Source organism: Mus pahari, chromosome 4 (genome assembly GCF_900095145.1).
Source record: "Mus pahari chromosome 4, PAHARI_EIJ_v1.1, whole genome shotgun sequence".
In the NCBI taxonomy this organism is placed as follows: Eukaryota; Metazoa; Chordata; class Mammalia; order Rodentia; family Muridae; genus Mus; species Mus pahari.
This window is the reverse complement of record NC_034593.1, coordinates 53923915-53931091: the sequence shown is the minus strand read 5'-3', so window position 1 is coordinate 53931091 and position 7177 is coordinate 53923915.

The following is a 7177-nucleotide window of genomic DNA, read 5'->3' as shown; positions in this document are numbered from 1 at the left end:
CAGAGTGATTCTGACACATCCTGAACATAGAAGACCAGTGACCTCCGTGATCTTCTATGCTAAGCAAGTAAACCTATGTGCTTGTGAGTTTCAGGTTAGGCCTGTTTCTTATGTGTTTGAGGTCTAGAATGTGATGTATCATCTCCACAGGGATCTGTATACTCCCATAGCACTCTGTACATAACTGTTTAGTGATACACAGCATTCTTCAGTTACTTTAATCTTTTCATTGGGCCATTTGCACTTGCCTTTGCTTTCCTATAGAGACATCAGCATTGATACATTTCCCCTCTTCCATCCCATATAGCAATGGCTCTCAAGCTTCATCAAAGGACATAGATTACTGAGTACCAACCTCAGTGTTCTTGACTAAGCATGACTGAGGCAGTCCTTGGTCCAAGACCTCACTTTGAAAACCATTGTCACCATACATACTGCATTAGTTGTACAAAAATGTCTAATGGGTCACATCACTGCTTGTGAAAGCTGGAAGATATTACAAAACAGTGTATTACAAAACTGTGTTCAAATGACTCAAAGGTGGGTCTATTAAATAGCGCATTTTAAACCACATATTAAACATGATTAAATTTTACATACTGAGTAAGACATACCCACATTACAGATCAGGGAATATGTCTATTAAATATTCTAATCACATTCTTTATTAAATATAATTCTCAACATTCTTTACCTATTTTAATCTTTCTTTTGACAGATTTAAAGAAAATGTAAGTTCTATTGATGCTATGGTGACACTGACATTCTAAGCCCCATGCTTTTACAACTGCAGATTAAGAAAAGCTGCTTATGGCTTTCATTCTATTGCAGATTTTGAATGAAGTTGATCAAAACCTTGAAATGGTCTATCTTTACTGGTAACACTGACATTTTCAATTAACATTGTAGTTATTCACTCGTTTACTCATTCAACTAATGTCAAATATTAATTTGTATAAAGCATCATTGTAGGCACTGAGGTCCACAGAGGGGGGAGTTCTATGCCTTACTACTACAACCTAGCCTTTTAGTAGAAATGAGGCTTCGGAATCAATAAAAGCCACTGGGCATCTGTAGTGCTTTAGGTGTTAAGTAACATCTATCTGCTGGCAATAACCCAAATGCTCACAGAGGACAAGGCAGGAGGAATGTATGAACAAAGCCTGCCTGGGCAACTCAGTGAGACTCTACCAAGAAAGATTTAAATAAGGAGGGGAGGGAGGGAGAAAGGAAGGTAGGAAAGAAGAGAAAGAAAAAAGTATATGCTGAAGGATCAATTTTAAGATAAATGTATGTATTTCTTCTTTGCTTTAAGATATACATAAAGAGGAACCAAGAAAACAGGTTGCACAAATGTATGGAACTGAAATTTTAGTGATATTGATGTTAATAGTAATGATAAAGAGCAGTTTCTCAAGTGATTCCATTCAATTATTTTTGATAAAATAATCTTACTTATTAATGAAACCAGGCTGCACACATGGCTTGCATTCTGATACTAAAGTCAAGAGTCTTATAATTTTTTAAAACTTCATTTATAATTTAGTTGTAGACAAAAAATTAAATTCATTCTCTTAGGTACACACACACACACACACACACACACATGCACACGCACACACACACACACACACACACACTCACAAATTGTATTTTCAACAGCCAAAGTGGGCCAGTATTGAGAAATAAAAAGATAACTCAGAGACTCCAGAATTGTCCCTAATATATGGAACTCTCTAGTTCTCATCATATACTACTCAGAACAAAAATAATCACTCTGGTCTCATAATATTAAAAACATAATATTAATAACTAAGCAGAAATACTTTCTAGGAGGGTCATTTATTTCTGTCACATTAAGTGCTTTATTCATTATTCAAAACTGCTAACACCAAAATGTCACTTTAGTTCCACTTCGTGTGCGCTTTGCCTAGTAAACACCAATTCCATTCCCTGTAATTAAGACAGTACGCATCTTGGCAACTCTCCACTGCTGTGATATATCTGAATAATAGATCTATGTCTTTTGGGTAATTAACATACATGCTTTCTCATCCATAAAGTGCTACTACTTTTAGTAAACTTAGTTTAAATAGCAACTCAGTAATCTTTCTGCAATATATAAATCAGAGAAATTATAATTATTCTTTAAAAGCAATAAGGTATTTCCATGGTAATGGGAGTTAGCACTTGGGAGGAGACCGGTGGATCTCTGTGAGTCTGAAGCTAGCCTCATCAACATAGAGTTCCAAGACAGCCAGGGGAACACAAGGAGATCCATCGCAAAGCACAACAAAAAAAATGGATAAATACAATAATTTTTAAGATCAATAATGAAATGGTCACTTCTCAAAAGACAAATCTCATTTTCACTGAATACCATTTTCCAAACCATAAATGTTAATCATGCATTGCAAAATCCTGTCCCATTAACTTGTTTAAATTTATGAATACATGTATTTTCTTGCATTTTCTTGGTATTTATAGTATTTTCCCATATTATGGATTTTTAAATTATAGACAAAACCTAACTTTTCCAGAAGCCAATAAAACCTAGAGATTAGGGACAAAAAAAAAAAAAAAATTAAAACAGCACATGTGACTGAACAGGAACAGTGGAAGGAAAATAAGAAATTTAGAGACAAAACAAAAAAAAGCTTGCTTTCTTAATGTTGTGATCACATTACCACTAAATCTGGTGTTTTAGTGCACAACTTAACACAAAGACACTAGATCAACATCATCCATTTTAATATGAGGGCATTATCAAATTTGCAAGTCAAATTCAGCTACACAAATTACTTGCTCTTCTCCATCAACCAGTGCTTTCTACTAATTGTAAAGGATTATCTTGTTAACTGCATACATGGCTTTTAGAGACCTTTCTAGCTGTGAAAATCCCTTTGGTGAGCTTAAGAGATTATGCCTTCTGATTTGCAAAATGCTAGCATTCCTTGTACACTAAGTGCACCTGACTTCCAAATATGAACTTTTTCAAATGTAGAGCCATTATTTTCCAGACAGGTGAGATGCCCAGTAGTCTGGTTGCTTAAAGTTTTATGGGTATCTTGTTTGGATTTCATTATACTGTAAGAACAGAACAATCATGTCTGGTTCAGAGTAAATTAAAGATCCACGGTTATTGAGTTAATTCCACATTAATGAACTTGCTGACAGGATTCTCAATGTTGGCAGGCATAGCCTATGAGCTGCATAGAGGCTGCCAGGTTGCTGAGAACTTCATTTCAGTGTAGTTACCATCTCCACTTGTCCACTTCTTTATACTTACTTAGTTAAATACTACTTTAGATATAGGTGGGCATGCACAACTCAGTAATAGGAATTAGTCTTGTATGCATGCATACACACAGGGGGGAGAGAGAGGGAGACAGAGAGATAGAGAGGATAAAAAAAAAGAAAGAAAAGAAAACAAGGAGAAAAGAAAGAAAAGGTGCATACACTGAAGAAGTTAATTGTAGAAAACAAAAGTTAAATAGAAGCAGACACATGATGAGCAAGCTTTCTGTCCCAATAATGAGATTCTGAGTAGGGCTGCAGATTCAGCTAAAGAGTGAGATGATTTGCAGGAAGCTACAATAAGAACAGAAACTTTCCAGTAGTCTCCCAGTAGCGACCTGAGAAGGTTGTCAAAACAGTTGCCCTTGATTTCCCTTTAAGAATTTGTAAGTCTAGTTATTTGGTCCTCAGGCTCAGTGGAGCCTCTGCTCACCCAGTTTCATCACCTTCAACCCCCACCCCCCATCCCCCTGTCCCTGGTAAAGAAATCCTAATAAACACCATACTTTGACTACTTTTAGGTATAGATTTAATGGACTGGTCCATGTGATCTTGACTGTAGCGTGAGAATACTGGTACTGTAAAGAAAAGCACACACTGCATGTTGTAGCATCTTAACTATGCCTGCTTTATCAAGTCACTCTTATTCTCCTCTTGTCTATGGCTCCTCCACTCCACAGGGTCTTGTGTGTAGCAGCGCTGTGTGTGTGTGTGTGTGTGTGTGTGTGTGTGTGTGTGTGTGTATTGTCATTAGTTCACAACCAGGGGCTCCTTTGCACCTCAGAGCAATATATGATAATACTTTTGGTTGTCACAAATTGGGCAGAGAGGAAAATAACAGCATTTAGTGATAAAAGAACAGGCTGACCCCAGCATCCTAAAGAGAAAAGGATGTCCCAGTACACATAAGTAGGCATACCTGCACACCCACCCCTACAGCATTATTCTGCTAAGTTCACAGAACTGAAACTGAGAGATGTTGATTCCCATTTGTCATCTGTAGGCCTACCACATGGACACACAGAATTTTAACCGGTAGTGAATACAGATGTGCTTTTCTATATACGTTTCTTGTCTGATGGATGATATTTTGCAGCTGATGGTGAAAGGAAGCAAAAATTGTTTTTGTTTAAAAACTGATCCAATAAGCATTGATTCTGACATCACAGTAAATATTACATGCTCAGTAAATGTTTGTTGGATAATGCATGGACTCAGTTTGGCCATACTCACCAATTCCACTGCAACTCTAAGCAATCAAATAATATTTCCAAAGTATCAATAATATTTCTTCTTTCTAATAAAAACATCTGCATCGGAATTTTTTCTGTTATCACAAAGAAAAGAACATACATTTTCAAACCTCTGAAAAATTTAGCCTCACGTAATCTTACAAGATAATTTATCTTGAAAAGATTAATTTTATTCAACTGACTGAGGAATAGCTACACAGAGCTCTTCCCTCTAATTTACAGAACAGATTTCTACCATTCCAAATGTAGTAAGGTCATTGGTCTCCTCTCTCTCTCTCTCTCTCTCTCTCTCTCTCTCTCTCTCTCTCTCTCTCTCTCTCTCATTAGCCATCTCTACTTTGCAAGACAAAATATTTTACTAATTAAACCTTTAGCCTTTGCCTCTTTACTACTCCATTTCTTCAAAGTTGCAAAGTTCTCTTCTAATGAATATTAACCTGTTAGAATGAACTACAAGTTGGCTTTTCTTAGACAAGGCAGATATCTTTGTAATACAGTATCCTTTATAAATATACCATTCTAAAATAAATATAACTTCAATTTTTAACAGTTAAACAGAGTCAAGTATGACCCATATTAACAGCAATTCAAAATAAAAAAAGATGTTGAAGGCCAATATCAAAGTCACATCATTTCACCATTGCGTCTGTTATCATAAGCAGTGGGTTTTTGATTATGAAGTCTTTTACAACTACAGCACATAGCTATAGATACACATAAACATTTGGAACTATTTGAAGTGACATTTAGTCACAAGATACAAGAATATTCTTTTATCTGATGATAGATGAATTAAGCTTTAAAATTATCATTGATTTTATGTGTAATTGGAATTGAAGATACAATTCTAGAGTCTCCCAAGGGATCGATAATGGGTAGATGGGTCAAAAAGTATCTACTACTTTTCTCTCATTTCTCAACTTCTATTCAGACAGTTTCTAACTTGCCAGGATGAGTAATGTGCATGAAAATTACAAGAGCAGCAATGGGGGCAGTTGGAACAAAACATATTTTCATCAAAATATTTATTACTATATTATTATTAATCATGGAAAAAGCAAGCAAATAACCCAACTCCAGAGCACGTTAAAAGTGAAAACTGTCCCTTCTCCTCACCCACCTTCACTCATCCGACATCTGCACATTGCTCTCTCCACCTTGTGAAAGACAATACGAAAGAGCAGCTTCTCTGCTTATCACTGAACTTCCACTCATGCCTTTTTTGGAAACCAGCAAAGACAGGGATTTTGGAAGCATGGTATTGGGAACATTCTTGGGCATTAAGATACATAACAAACACATGACATAAAAACCACAACAGTTTTGTAGTATATATTTTCCAAGAAAGGAGAAAAGTCTAACGTTAGACTGAATTAACTAATGCCCGGGAAGCTAAGAAGACACACACCTGTGTGTACTGGGACCTTAATACTTGAAATTCTCCTGGTTTGTTCTCAAGAGTCTTTGCTTGGAAACATGAAAAAGTAAAGCCCTTGCCTTTTAACTTTGAAGTAAAGAGAACGTAGATATCTTAAAGTGTTCCTTTAGTCAAAGGTATTAATTATTGTTTGTCTCTTCATTGGGGTCGGGATGTTGACTCTGATAAAATACTTCTCTCAAAGTCTGCTTCTGATTCAGCCCTGAAGACCCCAGCAAACTTTGCTGAGATGATTATGTGAAGTTAATCAAAGCCCTGACCACACGCAGGAGCCAACGGTCATTTTCAATGGTATGTGTTCTCTTCAGTAAATTTCTATGAAGACCTAAAAAGCACCACAGCAGAAATGAATTATAAATGTAGCTAAGTCCAAGTCTCTGAGAATCTAGGTAGATCCTATGTCAGGTACATTTAGAGCTGGGACTTGATCTTCGATTCTCAAAGTATAGTCCCTGGACCAGCAACACCACTGTCATCTGAAACACCAGATCCACTGAAGAATAAAATAGGAGACAGCCATGTGTATTGTTTTAACCGGCAAGTCATACTGATATGCAGTTTGGTTTGAAAAACGTCACGAATAGGTGACCCCTACTGCTTCAAATGACCAAAGTGCTACTGGGAAGAGACCAAATATGTCCCTTACTAGTGCCATGTTAAGGCATTCAAATATTATTGTCTGAAAAAAATGTCACCATCAAGAATGACACATTCATGATTTTTAGACCTGTAACATTTCCCAGAGAAAATGTGTATTAGCAGGCTTTCACCCCCATTAAGCAGGCACTGATATACATCATTTTAATAAACAGTGGATGTCTCCAAATTCAGTCTTGGTTCTCCTCAAAGTTATAGAGAAGGACATTTGATGATAGCCATTTCACATCTGTTTCTGCCAACTCCTGCTCCATAGAAATTTCTCTCACTTTCTGTCATCCAGGTTAGATCGATAACAAAGCTACTCAAAGTGTTCAAGTAAAGGGGCTCTCACCCAGGGGGCAGTCTTCAGAGTGCATGAAGCCTTTGGCATTTCAAGACTAACTTCAAATAGATCTGGTTTCTCAATGTGACTCAATGAAGTTAAGTCTAGCTCAACAGTTAGGATGGAAACGGTTTGACCTGAAGATCAAAGTGTGAGACTCAGCAGACACCTTTAGCTTTCCTGAGGCGGTTACAAATGAGAAAAAAA